This window comes from Meleagris gallopavo, chromosome 2, assembly GCF_000146605.3.
Source record: "Meleagris gallopavo isolate NT-WF06-2002-E0010 breed Aviagen turkey brand Nicholas breeding stock chromosome 2, Turkey_5.1, whole genome shotgun sequence".
NCBI classification, from domain to species: Eukaryota; Metazoa; Chordata; class Aves; order Galliformes; family Phasianidae; genus Meleagris; species Meleagris gallopavo.
In genome coordinates this window covers 101,764,973-101,789,094 of record NC_015012.2, presented here as the reverse complement: position 1 = coordinate 101,789,094, position 24,122 = coordinate 101,764,973, and positions in this window count along the sequence as shown.

Here is a 24,122-nt window from a genome sequence, read left to right as displayed (position 1 = left end):
AATTTAATTTTTTTGCCTTTCTTCCTTTCTTTCTGTGCATGTTACCTACACTAAGATTTATTTTACATTAATTTGGGACCATTTATCAAGCAAGTGCTTTTCATGTGCATTAAAATTTTAAAAGCTTTGTAGTAAGCCAGTAGGTTTATACTCTTATGTTTAAATGACAGCATATAATTCAGGGGAAAATAGCATGATGTGTCAAGCTACTCTAGGCAAAAGGGTTTTGCATGAAACTGTGTTCTTTTCCTTCTCAGCAAGAAACTTGTTGGACCCCTGATACTCCTTAATTATATTCCCTGTAATTTACAAGAGTAGCTGTTGTAGTCTATGAAACACACATAGATCTTTAGGCAAGATGTTTAACATTACTGTGCTTCTTTAGCAATTACACTGATGCATGCTAGCTATAGAAAAAAGAAAAAAAAAATGATATAAAGAGCTCAGTTATCTACCTAGACTAGAATTCCTCTCCCACACTGATTTCTCAACAGCTTTATGAGGGTTAGCAGCAGCCAGACAATTTCAACAGACATAGAATGTATAGGACAATGAACATATTAACAGCATACATTTCAGGAAGAGAACCCTGATGGCTTGTTGCTACTTTAGAGAAACAATGCCAGTAAAAATTGAATATGCTTAACAAAGGCCAAACAAATAGTTCAAAACTCAAGGAGAAAAATCCCCTAAGGCTTGTGGCTTTGGTTTTCATGAAGCAGCTCTCTATTCCTAACAATTACGATGAGGTCATATACAGTGAGGAAATACCAGTGACCCTGGCTTAGCTTCTCTTCCAAGGCAAGAAAGCAACAATATCTCCCAAAAATGTTTCTGTGGCCCTAATGAGTACAAATGGAAAACATAAAAGGCATACCTTTATAGCAATAAGGCCAATGGCATCCTGGCTTTATCAGGAATAGTGAAGTCAGCAGGAGCAGGGATGTCATTGTTCCTCACTACTTGGCACTGGTGAAGCCGAGTGCTGTGTTCAGTTTTGAGATCCTCAATAAAAGAAAGACACTGAGGTCCTGGAGTGTGTCCAGAGAAGAGTGACGAAGATGTGAAGGCTCTGGAGCACAAGTGTTATAGGGAGCAGCTGGGGGAACTAGAATTGTTCAGTCTGGATAAGAGGAGGATCAGAGGAGACCTCACTGCTCTCTACAACTCTCTGAAAGGAGGTCGTGGTGTGGTGGGGGTCAGCCTCTGCTCCCAGGTAGCAGCAAATTAAGGTGATGGCCTTAAGCTTTGCCAGGGGAGGTTCATGTTGGATCTTGGAGAACATTTCTCCTCAGAAAGAGCGATGAGATACTGAAACAGGCAGCCCAGGGGAGTGGTGGAGGCATGGTCCCTGGAGATGTTCAAGGAAAGGGTACATATGATACATGATTTAGCAGGCATGATGGCTATGAGCTACCTTATTGATCTTCTCCGACCTTACTGGTTCTATGATTCAGTGATTCAGATTAGGTAGCCACAAGACTTGGTGCATTTTTAGGAGGAATTCATCACAGCACCTATAGACAATAATTCATTTCACCTAATTTCCAACACAGAAGATAAGTGTCTGCTTGAGCTAATCATCTAAATCCTCTTTTAAGGGACAGTAAACATTGTCTCCTTGAGAGGATAGGCAACTTTACCAACTTTTGTATCCTGCGTTATCTTGGGAATAGTTTAATAGCTCATGAAAGGAAGCCAAACAGTAAGGCAATTTGGAGAGTTTTATTCTGAAAAGTCAGAGAATTTGCTCCTCTTTCAGCTTTATTTAGGCTGGATTTGTTCAGATTTTTTTTCTTTTCCAACAAAGAATCTTTTTTCTTTCTCTTTTTTGGGTAGAATTTTATTGATTTTAAACATGAAACCAGGCACATTTTTTCAGAAATCTGCTGATGTAATAGGTACCTCTTGTTGTAGGTACAATTGTTTTATTTTATATCCAAAATATTAATTAAGTTGTAAATAACTAAAAAAAAAAAAATTGCATTTCAGAGTAGGAAATCAGATTCTTCTGTGAGATAAATGATTATTTTTTTTAATATCTGGATAACAGTTTTCATGCCCACTAGCATGATGTAGAAAGACAAACAGAGGAGATTGACCGTGACTTAAAAGGCTCATTGGAAAAGGTTATGAGGATAAAGGCAAATCCAGAAATTCTGTGGAAAAGAAAGGCTTAAAAGCTGTATCTTAGCACCTTGAGAATAAAAGAAGTTGGAGGGAACTAAGATAGAGGATTAGGAAAAGCTGAGCTTGACCAAAGAAAACTGGTGTTAGAAAGGAGTAATGTGTTTCATTGCCTTGTAATTCTTTCTGACTGCCACAGACAGAGCGGGACGTAGGATTGTATATATTGTGTTTAGATTATCAGTAAATGCCTGATTGAGTGCCATATTAACAGTTTATAGAAACAGTGCTGAGCTGAGTGTAGATGTGGTTCATCAGATTCTGAAACCAATTAAAAATGAGAAACAAACAAACAAAATAAAAGCTATGACTAAAGAAAACCAACTTAAAACATAAGGCATAAAGAAATTAAGTATTCTGGCATCTGTCTTTCCTTCGAGTGAGTGACATGGGGAGAATGCCTGTTGGAACCTACGTTTAAGTCTGCAAGTATCTTTAACCTTGGAAAGGGGAGCAGTGGGGACAAGACCACCCGGTCCAAAGACAACTGACTTTGAAATTCACTGCAGATGAATAAAGAATTATATGTCTCAGTGCAAAGAATACAAAAGAGGCATATTCGCTGTGCTGTAGCAAAAGCTATACTTTAAGATTAAGGTCTCTTGCAGAGGCTGGATCTTTTGCAATGCAGCCGTGTACCTGAGCATTTCACAGTGGCTTTGATTTTCATACTTATGATCCCAGCATAAAGCTGATAGGTAGTAGAGATAATTCTCGGAAGGAACTTCCACCTTCTCTTGTCTCAAAACTCTTTTTGAGACTCTTCCCATAATAAATGAGTTTTATTATGTGTATTTTTTCTCACCTGTAGCCTGAACAAGATTTCTAAAGATTTAACCTGAATGATAAATTGTAAAATATATTGAAGAACTAGTTAGTCATTTGATGAACCAAGTTTAATAAAAAGTAAAATTTTCTAATCAGCATTTGAATTTGATTGCTTGTAGTTAAAACAGTCTGATGATGTTACTAAAAGTTTTGCACAAACTTTGTCTTTTTGTCATTTCAGTGCATACAAGTACTGCAGGTTAGACGATTGCTTCAAAATAAAGTCATTAAGAGCACAAAAACACACATGAATAATAAGAATAATAAAATCTTTAAAAAGTACATAACTTAGTTAAGTGCATGTCTGCACAGTTCTAATTGAGTGTTTCGAGTTCCCCTTTTACCTCCAAAAGCAACTAGACACAGGACTGGCTTTTTACAACCATGACTATATCTCAGTAATGTCAATTCAATTGCAATATTGTCTTCTAACAAAAAGATTATTATGAATTTGTTTTTCTTTTCCTTTCTTTTCTTTTCTATTATTTTCCTACATGGAAGATCACAATCCTGGGTTGCAATAAGTAAATATGATCATTCAAGAACATACAAAAATAACATCAATATACAGCAGAAAACAGCTCTCTGGAAATACACAGCTGCTGAATTTTAGCCCTTCTGATTAACTATGTTCTATGTTTTCCTCATTTATTTTAAAGTCTCTTAATTTAAAGAAACACAATACTCCTAAAACTTATAAAGTTTTGTTTTTTTTTTTTTTAAATACAAGCATCTTCCTCAAGTGCTATAATGAAAAGACAGTAATAAAACCATCTAATGAGAAAAATCCCAACATTATGCTCAATAAGTGTTTACAGCTATGTAAAACAACCTTTCTTCAAACTGGGTGAATGCCAGCTCCTATAAGCTATTAACTGTGCAGCTTTAACAAAACAATATTAAACATGACAAGAACTCATCTGAGAGCTCTAGCAAAAGAGAAGGGTCTGTCTGAATTGTCCTCCCGCTGAACTTATAGCTCCTAAGCAAACAGAAAGTGTTGTTAACTTGCAGCTACAAGGGTGCCAATTTATTGTCAGAGGAAATACTTGGAGACTGCTGTCACTTTCTCAGAGTATTAAAAAAATTCATAATCTCAAGTTAAGTTCTAACATGTATATTGATGCCTGCTTCCTGTAAGAAGCTGGCAAATTAAGTTTTCTCTGTACTGGAAATCAAGAAGGAACCCTTCATTTTAGTCTTATCTCCTTGAGTTCAATGATCCCTGACTTCTGTGAAGGAGGGCTGAGTGTTGCTTCAGCATTTCATTTAAAAATAGTTTCCATGTTTTTATTACAAATATTTGTGATGAACAGTTATTTATTTAATTATTTATAAATTGAGTTTTCAGCTGTCAACCCACCTTACTGCTGCCCTGAATAAGAGTTTAAGGAAATTTTCAGCACTTAGCAAGGAATTAATTGCATAACGGACAGTATGATAGCAACAGTAAAACTTGAATGTGAGGTTTGAAAATCTTTGCAGATCCCCTGTTCTGTTGTCTTAAATTCTTCAGAATACTGTGTCTGAAGGCCCTTGGTGTCTTAATTGTTCAGATAAGCACAGTATTCTTTTCCTGAACAATGCATGGATTAGGTGTAGAAATCAACTGGCCTGAAATCTGCTCTAGGATACTGAAACCAAAGAATTCTGAACAACCTGGTCCACTCCTTAAATGTGAAATATGGTACAACGCAGTACAGTATTTGCAGCAAGAAGCTTTGTGTGTCAGCAGCACCATTTAAAACTGATCTGCACCGTTTTGCCTTTCCCCATCAGGACATGGTGGTAAATTGATACTGGGTTCATGTGCATTCCTGCCCTGAGCCCATAATGAATTCCTCATCTTGCCAGCCAGTACTGCTCTGCAGTCCAAATAGGATTTCCGCACTTGCCTTCTTGCTAGTTGAAACCTTCATCTCATGTATGTGCCAGCCAAGATGCCCACAGAATTGTTTATAAAGAAAGTAAACAAAAACAAGAGATGTTTAGGCTGTTTGATTCTGGAGTAAAGATGTAGCAATTTTGGAAGATGAAAGTAAAAATCCAGGCATTTGTTTTAATGAACTTATCCATTAGTGAGCATCCTGATTAGCAAAAAATAACCCTGTTTATGTAGATATCCAGTCCTCTAAATGCGTGTTTTGGCTTACTGGGCACTTGGCATATTGCACTTTAAGTATGTTGTTTTGGACTAGTGACAATTCTTCCCACAGCCCAAAAGAAAGATGCAGTTAGAAGAAATGTTGGCAAAGGACCAGCTCCTACAAAGAAATGGTAATTTCTTGTCAAAGACACAATACAGCCCTATTCTCATTTCCCGGTAAATGAGAGTGTTCTTGCTGTGACCTGCGAACATGTTATGCAGTCTTCTCCAATTCTATTGGATGCAAGACCAACCCTCTCTTGATAAAAATGCTGGATTATGGCAGCATGAGAGGAACATGGCAGTGGTTCATACATTCCCATTGCTCCCATATGTGTACAGATGCTAGTAAGAGTGGGTAGTCTGGGATTTATTTTACTGTAATGATTATTTCCCCCCTTTTATTTTACAAACTGTTTTCTTTTTCTTGCCCTTCATTTTTTAATATAATTTCTGAGCTTTCCCATTATATCTTGCATTCAATTTTGCCTGCACTCAAGAACAAAGTAAGAACAGAAGCAGAAAAAAGGAACAGCAGATACTTCACTGTGTTGTGTGGTCTATGTACACAGATACTGTTTACAAATCTCTCTCAGGAGACCTGTTCCCTAGAGGTAGAGGAAGAAATGCTTTCCATTTTAATTTGTGAAAGTAAATCACAAGGTTGTTTTATGTATTTGTGACTCACCTAAGTAGAAATACCTTTTTTTGCTGCAGCAAGTGTTTGGAAAGGAATTCTTCCAGGCTTTGTATGTGACAGTCCACCTTCCTTTGGGTAATTCCAGGTTCACAGAATCACGGATTCACAGAATCACAGAATTGTAGGTGTGGGAAGGGACCTCCAGGATAATTGAGTCCAACATCCCTTCTAAAGGTTCTCTACAGGAGATCACACTGGTCCAGATGGGTCAGTTGCTCTGAATCAGAGTAACTATGACTTTGGTGCAGATCCACCATCTGCTCTGAGTGAAGGATATGTTCCTTCAGTTTCAGAACATCTTTCCGTAATTTAAATAATATTTGTACTACGGTTTTCACAGTAATCTTATATACTCAAAATCAATGTAATTCTCATATGTAACAGCCTTTCATGAAATATATGTGGTATCATGATTAACAAATTATACCTTCTTAAATACTTTTTAGACTGTACGAAATGAAGTAAAAAGGTGAAAATTAAAAGTCAGACTGTCATGCAGCACAATCCTACTGAATGAGTGTACTCTTTTTAGCATACTGGACCCATATATACCAACAATAAGGCTTTTATCTGAAGTGATATTCAGAAGCCTACTGCGTATGGCAAAGAACTATGTATGAATGTGAAAATTCCACTCAAATTAGTGCTTCTTGTAGCCTAAATTTCTTTATTATCTGGGTTGTATGGAATAACGAATTGTTGTGAGAAGTAGTCCCAGAATAAATACATGGTCTTTCAAATAGCCTAGGGATTTCCAGAGCAATGGGAGAAAAGTTCTGTGGGTGAAGATCCACATTAGGGCATTCATGAAGTTTTTTTTGTTTTTGTTTTGTTTTGTTTTTGTTGTTGTTGTTGTTGTTTGTTGCTTTTTCTTTCAATATGGTGTAAATATTTATTTATCAAGACTATTAAATAGTATTTTTCAGATCAGGTATCTAAAAGCCCTGTTTCAAAGTACGACATAATGGCATGTGGAAAAATCTGTTTCATTTGTGCTGTGCTTTAATAAGTTAATTCTAGAAAATAAAAAGGTTTTCTGTCCAAATGAGAATGCGTCTGTGCATACAATATTTCACAAAGAAGAGAAACTAAAGCATTAGCATGTTGTAAAATGAAAGAGTGATTTTTGTCAAATAAAAATTGAAGGTGGTCTCTCTTCTCTAAATCTCTCTTTCTTAGTTTTAAAGGAGTTTGTTTTTGTTTGCATATATGTTTTGTTGCGTATATGTTGGTTTTGCTACTGTTGTGTTGGTTGGTACTGGTTTTATTTTTTTATTTATTTTGGGATTTTTTTTATTTGTTTGTCTGTTTATTGGCAAACTCTCAAAGGAGCAGGAAATCAAACACATTTTTCACAAGGAAGGACAGATATTATGGTTACATTAGAATGCAATTTCTAATAAAACCTCTGTGAAACTCCCATTTTCCTATACATTGGAAGGCTGATATACTGGGAATATTATTTGATGGGAGTGCTTGGATTGGGATTCAAACTAGTAACTGTTTCTTTGTTGCTTTTGAAATGCTATCGCATTTGTTCAACTAGTCAGAAAAGCTAGATGCGTACTATGCCTTGAACCTCAAAAACCTCAAACTGCATTGACTCACAGAGAAATCGACTAAGTGCATCTCCAGAAACAGGTATAAATCTCCATATGGTATTTTTGATCAGAGCTTTGTCTTTGATGGGAAATTTCTTGGTTCTTCAGAATCTATATAAGAATTTCAAAGAGCAGAAATGCACCGGTAATAATATGTTTCAAAATCAAGAAGTCTTTCTAAAACTACAAAATTTGCTAAAAAGGAAAATTCTATATGCATAATAGGGAAAGACGTGATCTGACAGATAACCTTTGTTCAATTTTCTGCTTTTCCAAGCATGACTTGGGGAAATCTAGCATACTTTCAATGACACAAGTAAAATTTTAGGAAAGTACTAAGGACAATCAAGACATCTGCAATTATCTCAGTTCCACATCACTGGAGTAGCAGGAGTAGCAGGAAAGCAGTTAAAAGCTCAGTTTAACACTTCCAATCACATAATTCGGCTGAATTTAGAGATACCATTTCTGTTATTTTTTATTGTGCATTTTAAGGAGATAAATTTAGAGCTCATAATCCTTGTATTTATTTAAAAATAACTAAATAAGATTAGTAAAGTATCTGTGTCAGGTGTGACATTTAACCTATTATTCTCTTTCATATATTAAGATATTTTACAACATTCATAAAGAAAGTAAAAAATATTTTAGAATTCAGTTCTTAGTATATTCATTTTCATGCAGACCACCACAGAAATCAGCACCAACTAGTCTGTAAGAAGAGATATTGACAGACTAGAACTTTGTGTATGCCTCAGTGAGCATGAACAGCGGGCATGAACCTCTCTTCATGCTGAGTTGTTTTAGTTCTGATAGCTGTAGTGAATCCAAGGAATAGTCTTAATCTGTATCTAATCTGAAAATTTAACCAGGTTTGAGAGTTATTCTGAGCATCAGATCTGCAGTCATCAAACCACTCTAGTCTCACAGTGATAAGAGAACTACCACTCTATATTTTGGCTAGGAGACTTGGGTAATATATTTTATCTGAGATATTTCTTAATATTTTTTCTCTACATTTTGTGAAAAAGCAAATAAATTAGACATTAAAGATTTTGCTTAATGGATTGGGTTTGAGACAGAACAGCACCTTATTTTCCTCATTCTGGGACTCTTCGTGGTCCCAGAAATATCCTTCTTATTTTCAGACCAACAACTTTTTGACTTTTTTTGCTGCTTGTTCTTCTTCTGAGTTCTCTTGCTTGAAAAAATAAAATATCTTTTTTCGTGCAAACTCATTTCCTCCATGATGTTCAGTGATGGAGCAATTCTGTTTGCTTCTTAATACTAGAATAGTGATTACATGATGCAGTGACAACTTTAAGACATATGTATAGATATTTTGTTTTGCCATCCCCAGTCCAGCTCTGAAAATCTCCAGCTTGTGTTTCAGGTCCTGAGTTAGCAGTACTCACATCCCCTTCTTCTGAGCAAATTCATCTCGATAGCAATGCTCAGTCAAACCAAAAGTACAATTGGACGAATATAATTCAGTGCTTGAGTGTGTTTTTCATTTAAGAAAAGCTAATGTAGAATGAGATATCTTGGTGTGTGTATGTGCACGTGTTCCTTTACGAGAGAGAAAGAAGGTACGCTGCTGTGCAAATGCATTGAATGAAGTAAAAGCATTGATTATACATATTGCACATACTCTAAATTACAAATCCTGAAATCAGAGATCCGAGTGGGATTAAGCTGGAAAAAGAACAGATGGGACTGTAGATGTGACTGCCAGAGGCTTGAGCAGAAGGCAATGAAAAAATAATTCTATTTTTCCCCTACATTGAGAAAGCTAAACTGGTAATCAGTTGTAGATTTTTGGGCAGACTTGGAGAAAACTGTTGGCTAAACTAAATCCAAAAGAACTGAGTACTGCTGAGGATTTTTTTTTCAGAACTGTCTTTTTTTTTTTTTTCCTGTTCAATTCAAATATTATTGTAGAGACCACTCATTTTGCTTTGTTTTTGTATCTCTTATTGGCTTGAATGTATACTTTATAAACAAGGAAAAAGGGTTCAATTTACAGCACATATGGAAGGATTATTTAAACACAAAAGGCTGAAAGACTGATTAAATCTCAGCTATTCAAATTTCATTATTGGTTTTGCAGGGAATCTGTTGCATGTTGAAAAATGATAGCAACGAAAGTGCTGGAGTTGTAACATAACTCATGGTACAATCAGTACAGTTTGTCTTGTTTGAATGTCACCATACCTTTAAATACTGGCAAAAGGTCTCAGTGTAGAGAATAAAGTATGACTGAAAAGTGATTTTTTTTCCTACTGTTTTTTTCTGTAGTCTGTAATAATTTTACCAGTCAAATCCAATTGACTTTTGCAAGGAAAGTTTCATATTCTTGATAGATTACTTTTCAGATTTGTTCAGCAACATCTGAAAAACAAGTTGACATATTTAACGAATGGATGGAATGGCTTTAAATAAAAAAATAATGTTTTTAAAGTACTTTTTGGAAAAATTAATTAGAGGATCAAGTTGCAGCACCTGTAAAATGGAGTTCGTTAAGAAGGAGTATGGGATCAGGGAGCTCAGGGAAGCTCACTTTGTTTGCAGACATCAAGACCGAGAGGAAAATTGTAGGGCCTCCTGGAGTAGGAGTTGGGCAAAAATTTTTGACATTAGATAGTCCTGATCAGCTGCTGGGATATCTGCCATAGCATATGCTGCTGGTATACGTATCTGTACATACTTTTTAAAATCCATAATACCATTCTGCCAGTCTTCTCAAAATTTCATTTCTCTTTTCAAGACATATCTTAAGACTCGTCAGCTCAACAGCTACCAACTTAGTTGTAACTACTCCACTCTGCGTGTCACTGCCCAAACCTAAGGAGATTTAAGCAAGAGTAGTGCCACATAATCTGGACATAATGTGCATTTCAGTACTCATCTTGTTTTAACTGTAGGAATGCAAGAAAATAGCTAGTGTGGAAAACAAGTCACTATCGTAATCACATCTGATTTCTCTGTCAATTTGAGAGTGCAGTAGCTATAAGTAGTTGGCTACAGGCTGACAACCTTGAGTAGCCAGCTGAGACATCACCTACTGTGTTTCAGGCACTGTACAAATGTTGTTTACATCAGAAAACTTTGTTGGACTTGTTAATGCCAGTATTGCTGGAATTCAATGACAGAACTTTGTCAGCTGTTGTGACAGTTCAATGAAGATAAAGAGGACTTTAAAAGCTTGTAGTACAAGGGAACATCCTATTTGGGGAAAATAATGAATGGATACCTCGCTTGGCTAGGAAACAGAGAAAAGATGAATCACTTCTCAATATTGTAGGATGTCACAATGCCATTTTGGCCAAACTGCCTTTGAAGGACGTCCTATTATTCTGATTTTAAGAGCAACCAAAAAAATCTGGAACAGTGGCCAGAAGTTCAAAATTTGGAGTCTAATGGGAGGAGATCTAATCTATGAGAAGATATCTAAATAATGATAGATATGATTTTCTGAATTTTTCAGCAACAGTTGTCATCAGAGGAAAAATTGTTCAATTTTATTTGATGTTATGTCAAAGAGGGCAAATGGTAGTCACATGATTCAATCATTTAGTTCTATACATTTAATCAGAAGATGCATACAGCATCTGCAGTGCCCCGGTTGCAACAGGATTTTTTATGTAGAGAATTTTTATGGGTAAATACATATCATATTGTTACTATACCTGTGTCATCAGCTTATTTATTACTCAAGTGTCAGTGAAAGAAATAATACAAGAATCTCATTCATCATGAATGGATCATGTTGCCATCCTTTTTCTCCCCAGTAAATATATATATATATGATTATACCTATTCCAAGGAAAAGCTCATTGAACAAAATTTAAGTACACTCAACCCATCTCTAGCCATATTACTATTTGCATAGTGCTATTTTTCATAGGGCTCTAATTCCCAGATCAAAATATATTTAAAATAAAGAGATGTCGTCAATGTACAAAGGTTATTCCATATTCACTCTTACTGAGATAAGCTCATCCAGCTTGCAGTGAACTTCACATATATTATGTTTTCATCACGATCCTATGATCTAAAAAGCAGTGCTCATTTACCTCTTGCTCTCATTCAGTTTATTGTTAGAAAAATATAGTTAATTTTTTACTACTGACCACTTCAGGCAAGATTCCAATTATTCTTTCATCGATGGAAATGTTTTCAACTGCTTCTGATTTAGTAATGGTTTCAGTGAAGAAAAGAGAAATTTCCATTATGATCAGAAGATTGGCATTCTCATAAATTTATTAAACTGGAATTGACGTGAGTTTTAACTGAGGTCACGTTACAGAAAATACAAACCTGATTTTCTTGAAATCTCTTTTTAAATTTTAATTTTTCTTGTCAGTTTGGGCTGTCAGATTGTCCCAGTCACATGTAAGGACATTATTGTACTCAGTCCACTGGACTTAAACAATCCATTTCCATTCTAAAACTGGAATAGTCCTTAACATGCTTCTACTCAGGTAGCCCTTATTCCAAGAGCTGATTAATTTATTTACAGGAAGAAAGAAATTCCTGAATAACTCTTCTGCAAAACTTCTTTTTCTTTCTTATACACAGGACTCTGATGGCCAATTGACAGATTAATGAGAAAAAATGTTTATGCTCAATGTTTACATTCAGTCCTCTGATAATTATTTTCTTGGTCACATCTTTCCTGACAAATTGACTAATTCTTTGTAAGTATGTTTTTTGTTGTTGTTGCTGCTGTTTGTTTTATTTGTAAAAACACTACTGCTAAAGGAATCTACAGATTGGATTCACGTCACTATTGCCAGATTAATAGTGTTACGAACACTAGACACTCTGCCAGGCTTCTCATTAACCAGTGAATGAAAACAGGTGATGTGAATTTTTATGTTCTTGACTAGACACTAATTTTTTATCTGCCAACTGACAAGTAGGATAAATCCCACCTTGTAAGCTTAACTGAAGTTGCAGAAAATGCAAGCACTGAAGTATATAAGAACTCAAATAGCAGTGCTAATGTAGTCTGTTGATCTGAGTCATGCTGCCCTGACCACGACTAATGACACAATGTCAGCTTGTCCTCCCATCACCTAAATGAGTTATAAATAAAGCTCTTAACTCATGTTTCTGAGAAACTACTACATACGGTTCACATTTTAGTTTTACTAACTTCTGAAGACCTAATCTGGGCTGAGTCTTACAGTTCTGTTTTGCACATGTGAACTTTCTGGTCTTACAACCTCAATTAAAAATTCACTGAGCTCTAAATGCTGCTAAATTAATCAGAATATAAATTTGAATAAATATTGGCTCATGCATAGACAGATGCTGCTTTGCCAGATAATGTCCTTCACGAAGAGATGAATTAATGCATGTTTCTTCCTTCCAAAATTATTCTTATGCTCTTTATCTTTCTTGCAGGTACCATTAATTTTAATTAAGAGAATTGTAAGGGCAAAAAGCGAGATGAAGACCACAATGGTAATGCTCTATCACTGTCATCCCAGCCAATGTATAGACCCATCTGAGTATGCCCATGGCCAAGAAAAATGATCAATGTACTTGGTCAGATATATGTGTTATTTGCAGAGAAAGCTAATTCAGAATATACTGATAGCTAATGGAACACAGCTGGTCTAGAGCCAGCCCTTGCATTTTAGCAGGAAGTACCATTCAGAGGCTTTAAGCAGAACAGATTTATCAAAGTCCACACCTAATGACAGGATAGAATTTGGATTCATACTCTGTCTCACTATGCTTAATGCTTGTCAAAGATATGCCTGACAGTAGAGAATGAGTGGGAATCATTGCAGAATCACAGAATTGTAGGGGTTGGAAGGGACCTCTGGAGGTCCTCTAGTCCAACCCCCTGCTAAAGCAAGTTCCCTATAGTAGGTCGCACAAGCAGGTGACAAGGAGAGTTCTGAATATCTGCGGAGAAGGAGATTCTACAACCTCTCCGGACAGCCTGTTCCAAAGAAAAGCCACCTTCAAATTTTCCTCATGCTCATATGAAACTAACTATGTTTCAGTTTGTGCCCATTGCCACTTGTCTTGGTGCTGGGCATTGCTGGACAGTTCCTGGCCCCAAAATTAACTTCTTTTCTAATGAGAAAGTACAACAGATTATACTGTAGCTATTAATGATTTTGAAAATCTTGTCTGGAATTGATCAGTATATTGGCGGAAAAAAAAAAAAGGAAAAAAAAAGAAGAAAAAAACATAAGCACGTTTTGAGCAAGAGCTTTTTAGTGTAAGATACTCAACCCCAAAAACAGTTTGCAAAAAGGTAGATGTATTTTAAGGATTAGGTCATATACTCAGCTGCAGAGCACCCTGAAGTCAGCAGAATTGTATCCATTTGTCCCAGTTTGTGTATCTGATCCTATCTTCTGTCAGATAGCATGGGGAACGTGGAGACAGTGTTGCTGAGATCAGCGGCAGTTTTGTATATCTAAGCAGCATGCTGCCGTATCCCAGAAAGTTCCATAAGTTCAAAATCAGTGTTTTTGTGGTAAGTGTCCCTTCACAGTGTGCAAGCTGTTCTGTACATTTGAACTTTTTTTTGCTGCTTTTTCTTTTGCAGAGGGAGAATCCTCCTCCGTGTGTCACTTAGTGGCAAACTGCTGCTACCAAATGCACACAAGGTTTTTAATGCCTCATTGCTGGGATTTGGGATTTCTTGATGTTCATCTCAAATGTAAAATATATCTGAATCATAATCACAGGGAGGTTAAAGATTTCAACAGGGGAGAAAATGGTATTTTGTCATCCTGTCATTTGAAATTGTTTTATGTTTCATACTACAAAGTAAAATATAAAGGGATCATCTCCTAGGTGATAAACTGCCAGTTTCCGGACAAATATTTCAACTGATTTACTCCTGCTTTCCTTTAGGGGTATTGCATTTTATGTGATGCATTTCTTTCTCAAATGATAAAAAACAGTCATAGAATCACAGAATCATAATCACCAAGGTTGGAAAAGACCTCCAAGATCATCCAGTCCAACTGTCCACCTACCTCCACTATTTCCCACTAAACCATGTACCTTGGTACAACAGCTGAAGGCTTCTTGAACACCTCCAGGGACTGTCATTCAACCACATCCCTGGGCAGATGGTGCAAGCATCTTCATCTTGATATGTACTGACCAAGATTGCACAAGACCAAGTTTTACATTACCTCATGACCAAATAACTTATAAAAATATTAAACTTCTCAGTGTCTAGTTCCAAAAATTTTGCAGAGTTTCCTGATATCAGGCTAACATTCTTAAACAACAACAAAAATAGACATGTTATTAAAGTACAGGAAAAAGTATTAAATGTATTTCATTGGAGTGTATCATTATTTGATTGAAAACAAATATGTCACAAAGCTTTTAACTCCATCGCCTTGTTTAATTCTAGTTTTACCATTTATGTGAATATACTCAGTAGCTTTCTAAAATATAAGGCTGAAACAGAAGGAGTTTAAGGATGTCTATGAATAGATTTTCAACACATGTAAGAGTTATGTAATAGAAATGCATGGAAATACACACTTGAGTTTCAGAAGCCACAATGAATTATTCTACTCCACTTTGAGGAGTGATGCACTAAAGCACTCGATGAATTTTTTTTCTTTTTTTGCAAATGTGTCATTACACTGAAAGAGAAAATAATGAAAAATAAAACCTCTGCAGATACACAGCACTATGGTCCCTGAAACTTTCTTAAAGCTCCCTTCCGAGTATGACTGCCAAAAACTTTGGGAGAGCTTAAGATGCCAGCTCTTTCTTCTGAACTGCATTGTAGTTTGTTTTTGCTTCACATCTTTCTGCATCTTTTTATAAGCTTAGGCTATAAATGTCTGAGGAAATGTATGTCTAGGACTACACCGGGATTGTGTATATATACATATATAATAGAATAGTCCTACAGCACAGTCCTATAATGATTCTAGACCTAGAGTATAGTCTTAGTGTAGTCCTAGAGTACTGAGCATTATGGTAATATGAATAAATAATGGTAATTATCACACAATATGATCACAAACATGTTTCAAGATATTATGTAGACATTATGAGAAATTGTCTTTATTCAAAAACATTTTATATCATTGAACATCATTCAAAAGCTGAATACTTAAGCCAGTCTACTTCAAACTAAAATGAAAATGAACCAGGCATACTTTTAGGCCATTTGACTTAGTAGAATTACATTACTTGGTTACAGTTATATCAAAGGATCATTTAAATCTCAGAATGAAGATGAGTTCAGAAAAATTGTGGTCCTTCAGAGTAACCTAGTTTCTACAGTGTGTATGAAAGACTTAAATTTTGCAGTGCATTCTTTTAAGAAATTCAACTTATCTTTATTGCTTCTTGATAAAAGCTGCTCAAAAATGAAATTTAAGTAATCTTAATAAATAAACAAGAATGTAAGAAAAAGCATGGTAAAAAATTGTAGTGGTTTTGTAATTGTTTTCAGCTTAAAATATTATAAATTCCAGAAATCATTTAATCTATTAGGCTACACACAACTGAGTTAGTGGTAAAACACTTTCTCTCCATAATTGAGGGAAATTTTATTATTATTATTATTATTAAAAGGCAATTCAAAGGATTTAACCACAAATTTTATTGAACTAGTTTTAAGGAAACAATCACATTTAAAAATAAGACATTTTTTTACTGACAGTATCAGAACAAAAAAGAAAGTAAGTAAATAAAGTTGAGTCTTGTTGGATATGTTTTGTTAGTCTGAACAAATTTGACCATCTTGTCCAGGTATCAGTTGTGTCTAAACACGTCATCTATGTACTGAGTAAAATTCAAGGGAAATCCCAGTAGAACTGATTTAACTAGTCAGGTTGTTCATTTCCAAATCACTTCTATGGGAACTGGGCATCCCAATCCATTCAGCACCTTTGAGAATTGTTACATGTCTATTTGAACATCCTCAGGCTACCACTGAGTCTAGAGGCTCTGTTTTCCTAATTAGATTCATCAAGACAAAGTTTAAATAGTTGCTACTACTTCAGTATTCCTCAGGGACTGGAATTTGATAGCTAGGGGTGGGTAACAAATTTCTATTTAACTTTCAGATTTTGTTAATAATAGTGTATGACTTGTCCCACTATGTAGTTAATTAGCAAATGCAGCTTCTATAAAATGAAAGCTTCAAAACTGGATCTATCTTTAGACTGCTAAACATTTTTGCTTTTCCACCTGTAATTTCTTGCTAGTACTAGTAATAATAGTAATAATAATAATGACAATCATTGTTATAGTCTGCTTCAATAAACACATTTTAAATCACAGATGCATTTTTCTTATTTGGAGTTTTTCTTCTTCTGAGACACTACATAGACACATTTACTTTTTTAAATAGAGAATGAAAAAAAAGCATATATAGAAATATACATGCAACTATGATCATTTTCTCCTCTTGATCAAAAGAAAAAATATTTATCTATCAAGGCAACATATTTTATTTTTATTGCTGTCTGTAATGCTCCCTGGACACAAAGACCCGATCTTTTTTATCTTCCTCATGGGTTTAAGCATCACTCATGTTTAAACTCTCTTTGTGCTTATACTATGCACTTGAACCTCTCCTCATATATGAGTTACAGAGGAGTTTCAGCATATATATATATTCAGGATATATTTTCTCTGTCTCTCATTCCAATTCCCGCTGATTAGGGATAGATAACATGGGGCAAACATTTTTGCTATATCATCCTTCCTATGATGACAAAAAGTTCTACATCCCAAAAGCATATCTGATGACATTTATTTGTCTCCTCCTGCATCAGCAAAGGGCTAAATGGATGGAATTTGCTTTTTGATTCACATTTATGAGAGAGCAGTATGGAAACAGATTTTACTACTCCAGCTCACAATGCCTTCTGAACTTTAATGTCATAGCACTTATATTAAAGAAAATATTTTAAATTTATATTGAATAAAATATGATAAGTTTATGTGTTAAGCCCCTTAATAAAAGGCTTGGTCCTGTTGTTAAGGAAGATGATGAGGTCTTGGTCAGTAATGTCAGCAGGTCATTTGTGGACTTTGTGGATTGATCAATGCCTTCCTCATCGACAACTCCTGTTTAAGATAGAGAAGATTTACTCTACTTACACACTAAAAATCTCCCTTACTGTTAAAAATGAGTATATCTGCTTTGAATTTGTAGGAGTATGAAAGTCTGAATGTGTCTCCTTTAATGTTGATCTTTTTTTTGAGCAAGCATGTTATATGCAGCTTTTGATCAGGAACATGCACAAAACAACCAGTTCAACAACCCTCTACAAATATAAATAAAATTATATATTATAAGATTCTAATCCAAAATCATCATTCTTGAAGGAGAACCTTTTGTTTAGATAAGCAGAGATTCAATGCAGAATTCAAAGTAGTAGGAAAAACAGCTTGGAAACATATTTGGATCAATTATATGAATTTACAAACTCAATTTTTTTAGATTTACTTAGAAAACATGATGGAAAGTAATTTCACATTTAAATTAAAAACATATTAGTGAAAGAAGAAAAACAGCTTCCATTTGTGTATAGATTCTTTTTTTTAAACTTCTTACGTGCTACCTCTTTCCTAACTTCACCTAGCGAAACCAAAGGAAAACCTATGCCACATATATTGATATTTTATTAAGTCTTGTACTTTTTTTGTAAGGAATCACTTTCATAAAATGAATAACTGTTTTTAGCTATTAAAAACAAAAACAAAAACAAAAAAAAATCAATCAAAAACTTGTTCATTCCCTCTCTCTTAAATGGTATGATCTTTTGAAGATTTTCTCTCTGTACGCCTGTCTTCATCTAAGGATGAAGAAGAAAGTTTCGTATTCATGCATTCTTCTGAGAGTGAACTTTTTTAGAGGTGAAAATTTCAAGGTGGTTTGGTTTTTGGTGTTTGAGATCCCTTTTGTGGGTAGGGCACATTAACAGAGAGACGTTCTTTAACATCTCATGAATGCAGTTGGGCAGAGACAGATCACATGCTACTGTTGTAACCTCAGTTCAATTTTCTTCTGAGTGAAGGTGCTCCATACATAATATTTATCTGAAAATTTCGATAGGAAATCAAAGCTTTTTGAACATGCTATGAAAATTTAGTCAAAGACTAATTCTTAGTAATAAGAAAAATGCAGTACAGAAGTAATATATCTTCAAATAGTTCAAAGCACATCTTATTCTATTGATTCTGGTTGCTGTTTTTTGGCATCTCATCATCTAAAAGAAGAGGAAAATTTTTCAAATCTATATAGAAACTGTTTCATGTAAGTGTACTCGATTTTTTATAAGAAGTAATGATTTGTGGGAACCCCACCAAAGAGATTGAGTGAAGGCTTTAATGGTGAGATTCATCATTCCTAACTTTGTGTCCAATTAAGATTACTTCTAGACTTCTTCTATAATCAATTTCTTAGATTATTTACAACATCTATTCACCATGAATTAGGTCTGATGCCCTGAGTTTTCTAATTTCACAAATCATTAACATGATAATAACAAAAGGGAAGAAAATTATTTTTTATTCCTGAGATTTTCCTAAATTTGCTCTTTCTCTTTTAGGGATGGTTTTGGCTGAGTAACTCAGGGAAGAAAGAACTTTCTGTGTGAAGCTCTAATGTTCTCTTGTCCTTTTTACCTTTAAATATATATATATATTAAAATATTTTAATAAATAATAAACTGAATATAAAATATTTACAAGTCTCTTAAAACTTCTCATTTCTAACTAGTTAAGCACATCATCATCTAGGCCAACATATGTTGAATAAATTACAATAAATTTTGTAAGTTTGTTTTCTTTATTCCTATTTATTTGTTATTATTATCTTCAATCCAATGAGTCATAAAGCCATCTAATTATTTTAACGATAACATGTATGAGATGATGTCATAGAATATAAATAAATATGTATCAGCAATTATATAATATGATTTGATTGGCAGTAGTCCTAAAGAATATTTGTTAAATTTACTCTGGGTAACAAACTAAAGCAATATTGATTGCCATTAAGGACTGACATGGATAAATAAAGCAAATTTATATAAAAGACAGGGAAATATAATTTCTTTTTTTTTGGTTAACACACTCATTGTCAGCTAATACAACATACATTAAAAAGGGGTGAATTAATCAAATTTTACATTCTTCAGTTTGCCCAAAAATATGTGGAGCAGCAATTTTGATTAGAAGTGTTTGGATTTATAAAACATATCAAATATTTACCAATAAAAACAGAAGATTTTCTGTTGCCAATTATGCCACTAATAGTTTTGCTTTTACCTTTATTAATCTTACTATACCTGCCACCAATACGGGTAATCATGCATTTCTCTTGCATTTTTAAAGGAACTTTAGAAAATATTACACTTACATAATTGCTAGGTATTTTAATTGTGTGTTAGGGAAAAATCTGGATAAATTGCTCAGCACTGACACTCCAATACTTTAAACCAGGAAAGTGCTGAAACATATTATAACAGCAGATTGAAGTTAAATCAGCTATTGAAGTAGAGTTAAAATGCTGTCAAAAGGAAGCAAATATTTTTTGCTGACATCCACTAAACTTCTTTAAGAAGTGATTATTTTCTGGCATCTCAAGGCTTGAAATTAAGCATCTAAGTTTTCCACTGAATCAATTTCTTGGTTTGTACATTAGTATGATGCTAGGTTAAGCATTTTCAATACAATTTTGGAAATAATAATGAATTTAATAAGGATATATTTCATTTATGTTTCCCCCACCTTTACTTGTTGGTTTTGACAGAGTAATTATCTCGTTACACTGTTGGATGCCCTTGAATGAACTCTGTATTTCTTTTGTGCAACATCAGGTCCCTTGCTCAGATGTGGATAACTCACGCTTCAAGTCCATGTCGTGTGCCAGAACTGTTGAGTTGGGCTGTAGGAAAAAGTAAACCCCATAATAAAGCCCAATTTGAAGCAATAGATGACGGTGAGATTTATCTGATGGATTGCTTTGGAATTTGACTGAAAACTCATCCCAGGGTATGTTGTCTAGCCATCTTATCTAAGTTTAGTGAAGTGCTTTTTTTTCTCCTCCTAAAAAAATAGACACTTTCATTTGATTGGCTGGATTAATCTCTAAATTCTACGTCTTGTAACAGCATTATATTCACCCACTCTTTAAATATATAAAACAGTATAAAATCAATCACACTCTAGATATCTGCAATGTAGACATCTGCAGCAGGGCTAGTTTCTTAGTATTCTTTTATAGTTGATGGAGAGAATAAGCACTTTTATGTGCAATTCATTTGATCTATTTCAGACATGTACTTTAGGATGAGATGAATTGCACACTAGAAACTCTCATTTCTCTCTACTGAATTTAAAGGGGGTCTAGGGTGACTAGTTCAGGTGCAGACATCTGCATTTAAATTTAATTAAATGAATCCCTCTACAGTGTGTCTGATGCTTCCAAGAAATGGACTTAAACTCATGCTAGTAATATTTTTGTAAGAAGGAATATCAGATTTATTGTGTGTACACAAACAATCTGTTTATCCACTCTCCTACAGTTTGTTCTAGCTTATTTAACTTTATATTTATTTAGTGGAAAATTCACAGATATTTCTGTCTAGGAGACAAACCACCACCACTACCTAAAAAATAAAAAAAGAGGAAATACGGCAACTGGAAGCTGAAGGAGCAAGCAGCACTTCACCACCTGTTTTATTCCCTGTGCATCTGAATTTATTGTCTCTCTGTAAGTGATGACAGATTGTCATGGATTATATCAACAACATGAAATCCCTGCCAGGAGTACATGAGATGATCCTTATTGGTCAGGTGATTGTAGAAGCGAAAAAGAAATTGTGAAAAAGCTAAGGTTTGCTTGTGCACATCTTGTCTTTCTCCAACTTCTCTTTGAGGGCAACAACATTCCCTCTAGCTGCTAGAAACTGAACTGCACACTTAGTACATATATATGTCGTAATAACAAAAACGACACACCTCATATATTTTGGCTACTGAAAATAATGAATTTGTAGCAGCATGTCTGGATTTGTTGGCACACAACTAAGAATCTGCTACTGCACAGAGTAGCTTGCTCCAGTGTGATTACATAATTATTGGCAATATGGGGCTACCATACACTTAAGCTCTAGGCAGTCAAAACTCACACTTAAATGGGACCATTTTATTTCCCTTTGGGATCTAAAAGCTTTTAAGTGATAAATATATGTCAGAGTACTGATGACAATTAAGAACATCATACTGGGAAGACAGAAGGATAAATACAACATAATTGGAACCAATCATCTCAGAAACTTCTCTGATCAATTTATGCTTAGCTTTGGAAAAATACAGTTCAGAAGGCAGAGAGAATGCAGTTTGTGAGAAGGAAGGAAGGAAATTACCCTGGAAACTGGAGAAACTTTATGGAGATTCACTTAAAAATACTCAGAAAATAGATTAGTCTTATTGCTGGAGATAATTAACAGGTTTTTTATTATTATTATATATATTTTTTTTTCTGTGAGTACTGTATCCCTAGATCCTAAATGAAAACTGTAAAAACTGGAATTACTGGTCATCACAGATTTATTTATATTTTTTAGCACCTGCTACACCTCTGATTAGAGAAAAAAAAAGCTGCTCTTAACTGCTTATGTGCTTTCAGTCAAATGTAGTGGGTGTCATATATAAAGACACACATAATAAGTTATAGTGATACACAAATATTTTGAAACAATTTAGATAGGTTGAGACATATCCTATCAACTAGCTTTGATGCTCTAATTGCTTTATGTTTTCATGGCTATGATAATAGTGTCCCTTTGTAGTATAGCTGACTTAGTCCTCTTAAGGAAGAGCAATAACTGCTCTATTTAACCATGGGGATAATTTTTATGCCTCCAGACCATGATCGGCATTTTCATTCACCTGCCTCTGCTCATACATCTCTTTACTGTCTGTCCACACAGTCACAGCTGTTTTTTTTTTTTCACATTTTGACCTTATCTTATTTTGTTTATTACTTATTTACTTCATCTTTTAATCTTCTCTGAAATGGTGGGCTTGACTGAACCATGAGGACACGCTTGCAATAACTCCTTACCAAAGAGTAACTCACTATTTCTCTTCGCATTAAAATAAATAAATAAAAAAATCTAAAAAGTGAAAAGCAAAATTACTGAAGTACTGCAAATGAGTATTCGTTGCCCATTCTGAACCATTCCTTCTTTGGCTTGTTTCACTACTGTCTTTGCATGTCTCGCCCATTTTAGTCCCCAATGAACATGAGGGGAAATTTAGATTGCCTCTTTAACAATCACTTTCTGAACCTGGAGCAATGGTTCTGAGAAGCTGTTTGCATTACAGTTTAAAAAGAAAAGGAATTATAGAAAAAGACTCTTCCTAATCAGCTTTTGTGGTAAAATATGTATTAATAAGAAACAGAATTCCCATTCCATTCATAATTTATAAAGCAGATCAGAATGCACACACACTATAGTGTAGAAGTAGTCATGTTACTCTGTTCCTCATCTATATTATGACATAGCTTTAATGAGGGCAGCGGAGCTACTGTAGATTTACTCTACACACATTGCAAATCAAGTTATACTTTGAGGAAGACCTTAAGTTCCACAGAGTACATTAAATGAAAACATCATACCTTTTAATTCTCTTTGTTAGCAACAGTTTTACACTGTTGCTACTTCAACAGTCACCAGCCACAGGGTGACAGTGTCATAACAGCCTGGAAAATCATTGCAGTAAGAAGATTTTTCCATAATGAACAAGATGGAGAAACTTACAGCTGAAAAGATTAACTTCTGTTGCCCAGTGTTTGCCTCTTCAATACTGTAAGCATTGTATATTGGTCCAGATACCTCACAAAGCAGAAGATAAACTGCTGCAGCAGAGAGACTATTCTGAGACAAAGCAAATTTGGTATCTCTTCTCTCCCTCCATCAAGTTTTTGTTACCAACTCTGACAGAAGCAATAGGAGATAAAGAAAGATGCAGGAGAGCAGCACGTAAAGGTCTTCTGTCAAAATGGTACCATGAGGGAATATAGTGTAAATCCTGAAAATAAACAAAAAGGAAATGATGTTTTTTGTGAAGATTAGACTATCTCCTTGGGGTGGGTTTCTCTGCCTACTCATTCTGGTACTGATAACATGGAGCTGCCTCAGAGATGTCAGTATCTCACCTCCCATGCTGTCTGAAGAGGTTATAGTCTTGTATTTATACTATTTTACTTTACTGATGAAGAAGCAGACAGCTACTGTAGAGAAGATGAGCGATTTACATTGTCCTTTATAAACTAACTGTCTCAAGATCGATATTTAGTTAAGTGAGAAGAAGAACTCGTGCTTTTCTAAACCAGTCAGAGTACCACGTGTGGCTGTTTTGCCTCATGATTACTTATTTCATTGTCAAGAAATAGGTCCAGAGCATTGATATCTTAAGGGGCTTTCTTTGGAATTTATAAGTTAAGTACATCTTTAGCAATCTGATTATGGACCAGTGAAACTAATCATATCATAGAATCATAGAATGGCTTGGGTTTGAAGGGACCCCAAGGATCATCAAGTTCCACCCCCCTGCCACAGGCAGAGCCACCAACTTCCATATTTAATACTAGACCAGGCTGCCCAGGGCCCCATCCAAC